At 39.3% G+C, this 12,208-nt stretch overlaps 1 protein-coding gene across 3 annotated transcripts in view; it reads right to left on the bottom strand.

The window, feature by feature from the left end:
• Positions 1–12,208, bottom strand: part of PTPRN2 (protein tyrosine phosphatase receptor type N2) — a 621,494-nt gene that overhangs the window by 128,064 nt on the left and 481,222 nt on the right. The gene's annotated exons all lie outside the window — the stretch shown is intronic.

The following is a 12,208-nucleotide window of genomic DNA, read 5'->3' as shown; positions in this document are numbered from 1 at the left end:
TCTCATAGTTTTAAGTTTGAATTAATACCTCAGTAAAAATTCCCTAGTCAAGAGAAAACTCATTGACTTCTATACTGGTTTATACTAATATGCCAAACGTCGTTCACTTCAGCTACAATAGCACTATCTCTTAAGAACGTTCAAAATTCATTAGAAGGCAGCTGAAGTAAATTTGATTTTGTCAAGCTATCATGTGAGTGCAGTATTACACAGAGAATGGAGTGCACTTATGTTTTGCATATCCTAGGTACATCATTTCTGTTTGCTGGAGGCTATTCTCTGGCTGTCAGGGATTTTTTTTACCCTTTTTTAAGAAAGAATCAATCAAGTTCCCTCTTCTCCCAGCACGCAGGTAAACACGTTTGTGCCAGCAACAGGATTAAGGTCGAAAACATAACCAACATTCTCCTGTAAATACCCAAGATTAAAATAAACATATTTCTATTAACACTGTTAGAAATCTGTCCAACATTCGAATGCTGTGACATTTGAACAATAATAATCTTTCTGCCTCTCACTGAGACGTGCATTTTTGTTAGCAAATACTGTAATACATTACTTTACGATTCAAAAAGAAACAAAGTTGTATCATACCTTTATATAAACTCAGAACAAGACCAAAGCCAAAGGATCTATACTTCATTCACAGATGTCATTCTAATACGAGCAAATAATGACGTGCAAACAAGAATTTTAACTAAAGTTAATTAGGTGTAAGCACAATTGCTATTTAAAAAACATTTAAAAATATAAAAGATATAAGTTCATGTAAAGCATAACGAACATGCAATTCCTTGTAGGAAAACCATATTTTACAGGACTTTGGCAGAGAGTGCACCTGGAGCTGAAATAAAATTCAATATAATTTGTTACATAACTGAGACACAGCTTGATTATCTACTATTCAAATTAATATATGGGTTAGCAATTTATATGCCAAGTCTCAGCGTTCAGGGATTACAAACAGCTGGGAAATACTGCAGCATTGAAGTTTGTGATGTGAAAATGCTGACAGACTTGTTGAAAATGGCATTGCTGCTACATCAGGTGGGAAACTCAATCCACAAACTATTAGTGATTGAGTGTAAACATCTAAATAACTATCCACAGTTTAAGTTCAAAGGGTTCAAGTTTGCCCAAGGGATATTGCCTAGCCTATGCTTCTTTACTTACAATACTTTTCAAAAGTAATATTGTAGCTTAGGTGAGCTTCAAATCCACTACTTCTAGAAAAAGTATGCTGTAATGGATCACCAGCACAAGGTTTGCATGACAGCTGAGTCTGCTTAACACCCTAAAGAAGGGATTAGCAAATGTATTTTCTCAAGCACATTGTGTGAGCCTCTTTCCTTCTCCTCCACCTCTGTCTCAGGATTGAAAGCAGGACCCTGCCCTGCTCTGAAACCCTGGAACACCTGCTAACAGCAAGCAGGCACCCCAATGGAAAAGGACATCCTTCCTATATGCAGAGTTTGCTGTGGCCTTTCCCCACAGTTGGAATGCCTGGATCACACAGCAGCTCACAGGCACACCTCAGGCCAATCCCTCTGGATGAGGCTGCTATGGCTTTCACCCAGTAAGGCTTGCTATCCAAGTCATTTGGTAGTGTAGCAAGTTTATCTTAGATAGGAGCTCTTCTCAGTGTGTCCTGGCCATCCTGGACAGTTGTGAAGGAAAAAAATTCACTGCCCCTATATTCGATCACCACTCTGTGTACATAAGATTTTACTTTTTCCTCTGCTCAGGGCTAAATACAATTAGTCTTAGGACTATAAATATACTTTTTATCCACGGCACATCTATGCTGCATCCAATACTTCCCTAAAGTACAAAAAGTAGCAAACTAAAAACAAAATGTAAAGAAGGAGACTTCAAATGCTGTGCTAAACATAAAATTCCCTGAGGCGTGAGGTAACTGCAGCACCTAGGTGTCATGGTAATAGGCACTGCTGCAATAAATACAACCTAAAGTAAGTTATCTTTGAAAATCTGGAAGGGGTTAGGTAGAAATCTCCCCAAGCCTGTTTGTCTACAGACACTAACACCTTTCCCTGCCTGGAAACTCACCTGATGCATTTCGACCGAGCACTGGATGTTTTTAGGACAAAGTTTTGCTCAAACCCAATGCTAGGTTTCATAAACCCTAAGGAATAATACTAAACACTTATAAGTTGGAGAACGAAGCCTGTAGTTTTCTTGAATGTGTGCTCTTGAATACCAGGAAGTAATCTAATATTGCATAAACCTCTTCACTGCTTGGCTTTACAGCCATCACATCAGCATGGGTTTGTAGCCAGTGTCATGCTGCCCTGGAACTAAGAAAATCAATGAAGGTTAAAAGCACACACATGAAGGTGTTGTGTTGATCTGCACTGCCATTAATTTAAACCATTTGGGGAGACAAAAAAGCAACCCAATTGTTTTCTATTTACAATTCTTCAGTAGGGCTAATACACAGAGCAATACCTGGTACATAAGGAAATGTAAACCTGTCAGTTTATTGCTAAGTGGCCCAGCTTATACAGATGTAATTAGAAAGTTATTAAACCCAATTCCCTTTAGCCATGGCTTCAACTGAACAGCTCTGCTAATACTATCCATTAAATTGCATCCATTTATAGCTTGAGTACTATCACTTTTTAATACTATTACTCCTTACAGTCAACCAGCGTATGGTGTTCTGAGCGTTAATCCTTGCCTTCCATTGACAACTCCTAAACACAATATAAATTAAAATAATAATAACGTAGTAGTATTCTTGCACATTGCAATTATGAGGGTAAAGTTTAGGAGAAACTAGGCAGGTAATCCTTACCCCAAGGTGTGGCTCACTTTCTGTCCTGGCAGAATTTTGACTATTCCTGGCCTTTCTACAAATACTCCAAAGGGTCACAGAAGGAAAATGACTCAAAATGCAAATTAGGCATGGGGGTTTGTGCTATGCAGCTATCCACCAAGTCTCCTCTGTCTCGTCCTTCTGAGTGGTTGAATCCTATCTCCAGGAAAGATGTTCTCATTGTTCCACAATTCCTCTCCTGACCCCTCGGGATACATTTCTGAAATTCAAACTTCACTTAGGTCCATATCAGAGTTCATCAGTTCTACACCAACAAAATCTTCAAAACAGGTTTAATGGGATGTAAATGAAAGCCTTTGGCATGATGAATTCCCACTTTTTTGGGTGTGGGGGTGTTGACTTTTTCTATTTTCATCCATACTGACTGATATGCTTTGGTATGAGAAACAGCATCATTTCTGTTGCATTTCTTATTAAAATCAAGTGTTTTCCTAACTTCCAGCCTTATCTGTAGGAATGACACTTGCTAGAGATTGAATCTGGAAGCATCCAGGCTTCTGAGGTTGTACTGCATGGAATAGTTTAATTAAGTAATGGTACATCAGTATTTTTAGGAGAACTTTCATTTATAACATGGAAGTGATCATAAAAGTTGAATGAGCCCTGGAAATAACTTGTTCTTTTCTGAGACTGTTCAAAACCTCATCTTTATTTTTAGATTTAAAATATATCTTAATTTTAAAGTGTATAGATACAGTGTACTCAGAACATATATAATTAGAATTGAGAAGTCTAGGTTGCTCTCGACCAGGAGTTGAAAATTTTTCCCAAGACTGACAGTTGAATTGAATGCAGTTTAAAACCAAAGAAAAGGTATTTCTCGGTAATAAAATGGTTTGCTTCTCAAATTCTTTCAGATGCAATCATTCATCAACTGGGTCTGCCAGATCTAACCTCAATTCCAAAGATACCAAGACAAACAGAGATGGAAGAATTCTCCTCCTATCATATCCTCCATTCTTTTCTCCCAGTATTTCGTCATTCATGATCTGCAGTATTACATTCTAAGCACAAAGGCTACATCAACCTCTCATGAAATTACCCACTGGAAGCCCTGTTCTTCCCTGCAACTGTGGAATTTCCTTCCCTTCACTACATACTGTGGAAACTGTGTTTTTGGTCATATAGGTTTCCACACTGATTTGATTTGAAAGCTTGCTCATGTTGGCCAAGGGATTTTTAAAATGGAAGTATTCAGCTCCCAAAGCAGGAAACACTATGATACAGAAAGAGTCTGTACTTCTTAAAACACTTCTAAGAAAAGGCTGCAAACTTCAGCAGGTAAAACTTCCTGGCATTATGCAGTGGAAGATCACAAAAGGAACAAATCAAAGAAGCTATGCAGTGCTAAAATACTAACAGCAATACCGCAACCACAGGTCTTGAAGCACTAAGAAATAGATGTGCACTGTCTCATCAGAAATGTTCAAGTGTACACCGAAAATATTAATGTAGGAAGAATCGATGAAGAAAAACCTCAGAATTTATTGGAGTACACTGCCTTTAACGATGGAGAGAAGCAGTCTTCAGACAATTAGATGAGCAATCTTAATTGCCCTATTTCTCGTACTAGTGAATCTATGGCACAGTCCAAAAAGTGGCATGATTCTAACTAAGCTACATAAAATTTTTTGCATGGTTTGCTCAGCAGTATTTACTCTAGATGAGATCTGTGTCAGAAAATAAAGATGATGTTCAGTGCCTTGCTGAATTAGATGCTTCATGCTTCCCCATTATAGCAGTGAACTACATGTATCTATATTTAGATTCAGCCCCTGATATTTCCTCTTGCAGGCAGCCCTGATCACTCATCCCTGGTTTTTACTTCTTATCCAGTCTTCTGTGCCTCGTGTTTGTTCCTGACTTCCCTACATTTGCTTACTGGTATCTGAAATCCTCAGCTCACACAAGGCTCTTGTTCTTGCCCCTTGGTTTGATTCCCTCATAACCTCTTCAATTCTTCATCTTGCTAGTCAAAATTTGTCCAGGCTTTCCTCCTGATTCAGCTGAGTTTAAACAACAGGCAGGAACACCTACATCCCAGTTGTGACAAATTAAGTCACACCTGCTGCACCTGCTTCTATCAAGTTTGAGAGCCTTGACTACTGTATATATAATAAAAACAACTTGTGGAGGCTGGGAGTCTCTACGCTCTGCTCAGTGGAATTTTTTCTACTGAATGTAACACAATAAATTTTGAGAATGGCACATCTGCTCTCCTCCACAATTTCAGGGGGAAAGTTAGAGGCAGGCTGAAGGAAGAAAAATGTAACAATGGCCATTAAACACAAAGATACCATCTCTGTTTTAGGAATTCTACTGATTGCAAATCAGCTAAAACTGGGGCAATACACTAGCAATGTCTCACTGCACACTGACCCTTCTCCATCCTGCTGTTGCCCACAGTTGGACACAGACTTACACAGACCAACATGTTCTCAGGTAATAAGGGGGAAAACCATCACCAAATTTTACAATTTTATAATCAACTGTATTTACCAGGCAGGTGGGGCTATACAATATGCTTAATACTGTCACTGCTTCACATACCCCTGCAATTGCCTGAATGCCAGTGACATGACCGATGGTACCAATGGATGTCTTCCAGAACAATAATATTCCTGCATGAACATCTCGAAGTTAAGGCAGTGCCCTTCCAAGTGGCCTATACCTTATAGCCAGAAAGAAGATGATGGCATTCCCTTCTCATGACTGTGCAGTGACCCAGTGGACTGCTAGGAAGAGCCCGGATCCAGTGCAATCAGAACAAACAATGGCAAATGTCTCTCTGTCACACAACATCATGTACCCAGGGCACAGCTCAGACATATTTATTCTGTGCAAAGCTTATGAAGAATTTACATTAGAAAACATAGACAAATGGAAATGTTGGCTTTTGCTGCTGTTTTTAAAGCAAATGCCACCCAAAGAACTATTTACCCATTTTCTGTTTCTGTTGTTGATGATGCTAGCTTTGCAATAAGAATTTTTAAAATTTATTTTTAAGCAATAGTGAGAAATGCATTTTTGCACTATTCAATTATATTAATGAAGAAATTTGTTTGATGTTAAATATTTATTTTTCTCTCACTGTAGTCCTACTTTTGATACTGCATTTATTTACAATGAAAAAAAAAAAAAGCATTTTTAAATGTCTGCAACATCAACATGGTTTTGAGACTATTTGTTAATCAAAATTCATTAGAAACCTTAAGGGTTTGAGTGGAAATTTTTGATTAAAAAAAAAAAAATGTTTTCAATGGTCTGTTTTGCTTTAGTTGGCACAGTGAAAAAGAAAAAAAAAACTAATTTGGGTTTAGCATGTAGAATTTAACTAAGCTTTATTTATTTTATTGTCAGAAGTAATAATAGGGAGTAATTTAAGTACTTTGAAGATGTGCATTTAGTGGTCTTTGAAGCATAATCCCATTAAGATTAATAATGAATTACATCTGAGAAAGACTACGTCCCTTAATGCTAATGTCTTTTGCAAGGTGGATAAATCGCTCAATTTAACAGCAAAGATGAATGTACAGACAAGCTGTAGTTCCACTGGCTTATCTGACATTGGAGGGCTATTATTTAGTTGTTTTCTGGGGGAGTTTGGAGGGTGGGAGTGGTCGTTTTATCCAGAAGGCCCTGAGTCTCTTGCTCATTGAAAAGCTTTGAGGAAAGCCATACCTAGGGATGACCAGCTCTCTAGAAAATCACCACCTATTTCCCATGACTGCAAATCTTGTAAACAGTTTGTTTGTTGCCAAATCCTTCTGTTTCCCAGCAGGTTTTGGTCATGAAGTGCATGGAAAGCCAGCAGCAGCCAAAGTGGACTGAAGAGCAAAGATGATGAAGAGAACATAGACAGCCTACTAATCTGTCTGAATAAGCTGCTTTCAGATGTCCTGGTCTTTCACTGGAACCAGTCTTTCACAACATACAATTTCAAGCTTCATTCAGTTCTAGCACAGAGCTCCAGAGGGAGGAGAGAGAAATGCAATTATTTTTCTTGTGATGCACATAGAGAAGAGAAAGGTTGATGCAAAGAATGGCCTAGCTCATTTAAAGATCAAGAGGCACAAACCCAAAGACTGAGTTCTTTACTATAGGAGTGGTAAGGTGCTGGAACAGGCTGCCCAGAGAGGTTGGGGATGCCCCGTCCCTGGAGGTGTTCAAGGCCAGGTTGAATGAGGCCCTGGGCAGCCTGGTCTAGTATTAAATGGGGAAGTTGGTGGCCCTGCATGTGGCATGACCAAGTTATGACACACCTTCAAGATTGTACCAAGGAGGAACAATCTCCCCTCAGCCTCCTTCCAGGTCCAGCCTTGCAGCAGGGACATGGTGGGGCAGATCTCTGCTCCAACTCAGGTAGGATAAGCATCACGCACAGAATGCCAGGCACAACCTCCTTCTTTACCTCACTATTACACATGTCCATAAGCTAAGTCTTCATCCTGCTTAGTTTGTAAGAGCTAAAGGGATCACATCACAGTGGTGCAACTGCAAAATCAGTGCTGTTTCACCCAGCAAATAATGATGTATGTCGCTTCTGATTACAATCGGTTCAAGGAGGCAACAAACCTCACAGTATGTGCAGCCTTCAAAGCACCTATTAAAAATACATTTTTATGTTGTAATTGCTTACTAAGATAGATGCATTGATTTTTTTTTCCCTCGTGTCTGAGAAGTAATTGCATAGACTTATACTCAGAAGAATGCACATAATATACTTGAAAAACTAAGCATGAAGAATCAGTTTAAATTTCACTGAGTGTGAATTTGGGGAGAAAAATTATGCCTTCACCTTCTCACTACTAATGCAGTAGGGTTTATTTTTGAATGAAGGCAATATGAGCTTAAATTAAATGTCAAATATAATTTAACATTAAAGCATGAAGTGGCTGAGTGTGTGCGTGGCAAAACTAGCAGCTCTTCTGAGTGGTTAATTGCTATCTACAAAATAATAACCTATAAAAAGATCTCTCATTTTCAGTAGTGAGGCTTAAATTTACTGAGCTGGAATAATTCTAACAAAATAGAGCTCAGAAGCCTTTATAGCTACCCATGCCACATGAAGATACACAATGCCAAATAAAAACATCTGCAATCTGGCTGCCTACTTCTCTGGGAGATGTATAGACTCCTTTGGTAATCAGCAATGAGAAATAGACACTTCTAGGCTGCAGTTCATCTTGTCTTAAACTAGATATCTAAAATAGACCAGAAAAATCACATCTAAAAAAATGCTTATTTCTCTCTGCTGACTGTTAAGGAAGCCAGAAATGATTAATTCAGAGGCTACAATGCAATGTGTAATTTTAATATTTTTCTGCCAATAGTTTCAATGGAGCAATGCTATGTTTTATTTTTTCTTTTTCTCCCACTAATACCAGATAGGCAACTATTATTAGAACTAGAAAGTAGCTCCTGTATGCAAGATGCTGCCCACCTTAGAAGTCAATGAAATCCTTGCCAAATGAAACTCCAGGTTCTTTTGGAAGGCATAACAGCAATCAGAACAGCTAAAACTGAGAAAAACTGTCCCAAAGGATATAACCTTACATCTATTTGTACTCCCACTTAATTCTAGCATAAGACTGTTCCATAGGGCAAATCTTTTTAAGCAAGTTGTTGGCTATCGGTGGGTGCTTTGTAGACCTCTGCCCAATGCTGTAGACCTGCTCTCTCCACCTGATTTGATCAGCTGAAGAACTCAGCCAGCTGAGTTCTACCAGAAGGAAGGGGCAATTTTACTAGAAGAAAAGAAAATAGAGCGGGCATTAATACATTTTGTACTAGTATCTATATAATTTTAGTGCACTACAGTAGGTGAGATGCTGATATCAGTATAAGCCTCTTTAGAGGAACCTTGAAAGGTTCCCCTTTATTCCAATGAGATTTAAAATATTCAAGGCAAACTTCAAAGTAATGTCTGATATATGTTCTGATGACATAAGGACCAGCTATTGCTTGCTTTATGTTTGTTTGTTTTTTTAATATTCATAAATATATAACAGCGTAAATAATACAGAATATCCAGACCCAAATGAATTGGAATTTCTAGACAAAATTCTGATATGTTAATGGCCAAGCTATCACTGACTTAAAATGATTCACAATATCAATTCTTTAGCATTCATAACAACTAAAAATGTAAGGTGGTTTCCAGAATATGAAATAACAGCATGTCATAGTGACAGCTCTAAACCAATTGTTTCTGCTAGAAGAATGAAGACAGGATTTGAGATAAGAGAAAAGCAGAAAGCAGTTTTATCAAGACATCATTTAGGTCAATGAATATAAAAATGATAGATTATAGTTTTAATTGTGATTTCTTGCAGGCATTTAAGGATATTTTTCAAATGTGTAACACAACTGACCCATTTCTATGTGGTGACAAGAACATGCCGGGTCTGTATGAGCATATCCACCAATACAGAAGTTTTGATATGAAAGTCCATATGGGTCATGTAAAGCACATGATGGAGAGACCAGGACTTCTAGAAAGTGAAATCAACAAAATCACCCCAAAAGTAAAAATAAGATAAATCAAGAGTTGCTATATTCTCAAAAACCATTTCTCAAATTCTAGGTTTAGAACAGAGTAGTATGAATGAAGGAAAGGGAGGGTAAACAGCCTGGAATCGTAAGGGAAGAGTAAGTAATTTCCATTTAGACTTTTCTAATAAAACAGATGTATCCAAAGCCTAAGGAGCTGCCTTATCACGTTAAGATGAAGAATTTGGAAACGTAAGCAAGGATTAAGTCTCATTGAAAGCTACTGTATGCTTGGTCTCCTAAATCCAAAGTGCTGGGAGCAGGCAAGCAGCCTGATACAGGATGAGGCCAGAGACAGCTCTTGGCCCTGGTAACACAGTCGCTCTCTGAATAGCCACTGCCAAACATGCAGATCTGTGTGAGAGCTTCACGCAGTGGCAGCGCCTTGGGCACGGTGCTGACATCTCAGACCACTTAGCCAGCCTGGCCCCTGCTCACCTCCCCTGCGGATTATCAGGTGCCAGCCACAAGCAGTGTTGAGTGGATCCCATCAGTTTCTGCCTGCTGTGTCTGAAATGAGGTGCTGCCACATTGGCAACAGCATCTCAGCACTGTGCAAGCAGCCCTGAACTGTCTCATTTGCAACAGCAGGAGCACAGGCCTTCATCTGCCAAAGCAGCAATCACTCTACGTGACCAGAGTGGAGACAGTGGCTGTGCAGGAGGCTCCTCACCCCTGCCAGCTCTGGCTGATAATGAAGCCCAGATTGGTTTTCCAAGTGTGCACAGGACACACAGTCTCTTCTGCTGCCATCTCTCACCTTGACATACCACAGACATGCACTGAAGTGTTTAGGATTATATTGTGCTGATATCTGAGGACTATGGTACAGGATGCTGTGTACTCTAGTTGGGCTATTGATGTGGCTCCTCTTCCTCATGTAGCTTATGTGGAATCTTTTACAACCTCACTGCAAATCCTGCTTTGGGACATCTCCCTTCACTGTCCCAGCTCACAACAGGATGCAAGGACAATCTACCCTGTTACCAGATGTGAGTCCACACCACAGAAAGTAGAAGCACAAGAAGACCACGACAGTCACATCTTTCTTGTTTCAGAGGTATCCCATACACTGATGGGCAACTACTCTTGCCAGCCCAAGACAGAAAAAGTGAAAAGAAGACAGGTACTTTGCTGGGCTATGTAGAAAAACCCCTACTTTGACTAGTGAAAAAGCATCCCCTGGATGTTACAGCTCTATTTGGATTGACACACATGGAACTTTCATTGAAGAAGGGTCAAGAAAATCTTTGTGGGACTCGGGTGATTGTAAGAATGTAAAGCAGGACAAAAGAAAAGGTCTGTACAGAAACTGCAGGAGATGCAGTAAAACTCGTATATATGGGCAAATGTTATTTAATTCAGCATAAGGTCTGCTGCCATCAGCTCAGCCAGTAATATGGTCTCCATATTAGCAAATCTGAACCAGTGCACTCTGGTTTAGAGCAATAACTGATTTGTGTCACTGGTTATTATTATTTTTTTTTTCCTCCAAAAAAACCGAGTGCCCTTTTGCCTGCTCTCACGCTACTGCCTTCTGTTCACAAGCTCCTGTACAGATCTTGGATGATTTCAGCTAAAATCTGGTAACTTGCTTCCATCAGTGGCATAATTCATTCACCAGCAGCTCTGCCTTCTATGTATGGAAGTCAAAAGGAAAGTTTTAAAATGAGAAATAATCACTTTGCCTACCAAGAAAGCATCTGACCACCTTATAATATTGGTCTTATAGAATCATAGAATCACAAGGTTGGAAACGACCTGCAAGATCATCTAGTCCAACCATCCTCTCATTACTACCACAAGCTACTAAACCATATCTTGCAGCGCCTCATCCAGACGCCTCTTGAACACAGCCAAGGGGACGGCGACTCCACCACCTCCCTGGGCAGCCATTACAGAGCCTGACCACTGTCTGAAAGAAAAAGTTCTTCCTCATGTCTAACCTAAACCTCCTCTGGTACAACTTGCAGCCATTTCCTTCATATTAAAAAACTATCTGCGGTATTTGAATGTGTGATCTTGCATTCTTCCACAAGCTAAATTCCATCATAACCTTAAAGTATAATGATTTATCAGAAGAGATGGGCTGTAACAGATAACTCTAGCAAATTCTGATGAGGTGCTTTAGATGTTACTGCTCTGTTGTTTTTCCCATACTTTTGCCAAAGCTACTGTCCCTAGACAGAAGGACAAACTAAAATATGGGCCTGTATTGCACTGTGCCTTCAGATTGCTGAGATGGTGTTCAAAATGATGCCCAGTCCTTTTTGCTCACCCTGTGAATGTGCAGAGTTAAACAAAATACCTTCAGCAAAAGTCCTAAGAACAAAAGCTGGTAAAACAGAAATGTCTCAAAACTATCTCTGTTTTCTTTCCCACTTCTCCCAATGAATCCAAGTCACAACCATATTTCTTTACAGCTATCCTGTCTGCTAGCTGCTAATTTTAGCCAGGGTCTTCCATTACAAAGCACAATGAAAAGGAAGCTATGAAAGCATGGGATCCGTGACTTTCCTAAACCTTTCATATTTTGTAAGTCCCCAGCCAGCTCCTAAATATCTTTTCTGGTTCTATCACGATTCCAGCACATAGAATACAAAGTGCTAAACAGATTCAGCTATTTGTAAGAATAAGCCAAAACCTTCTGTCCTCTTTCAATGATCTCTGACTTTCAGAATCTCGCCTGAACATTCATCAAATATTCTCTTTGTCTGTTGTCATCCCTCTTAAATACATAAAGAACTCATTCATGAATGTATAAACTTTTGTCAGTCTCCAAAGTAAATGGAGTTTTCT

This window comes from Phasianus colchicus, chromosome 6 (assembly GCF_987193195.1).
Source record: "Phasianus colchicus chromosome 6, bPhaCol1.hap1.1, whole genome shotgun sequence".
NCBI classification, from domain to species: domain Eukaryota; kingdom Metazoa; phylum Chordata; class Aves; order Galliformes; family Phasianidae; genus Phasianus; species Phasianus colchicus.
The sequence above is the reverse complement of the archived record's forward strand: the minus strand, read 5'-3'. Positions and strand labels throughout refer to the sequence as shown.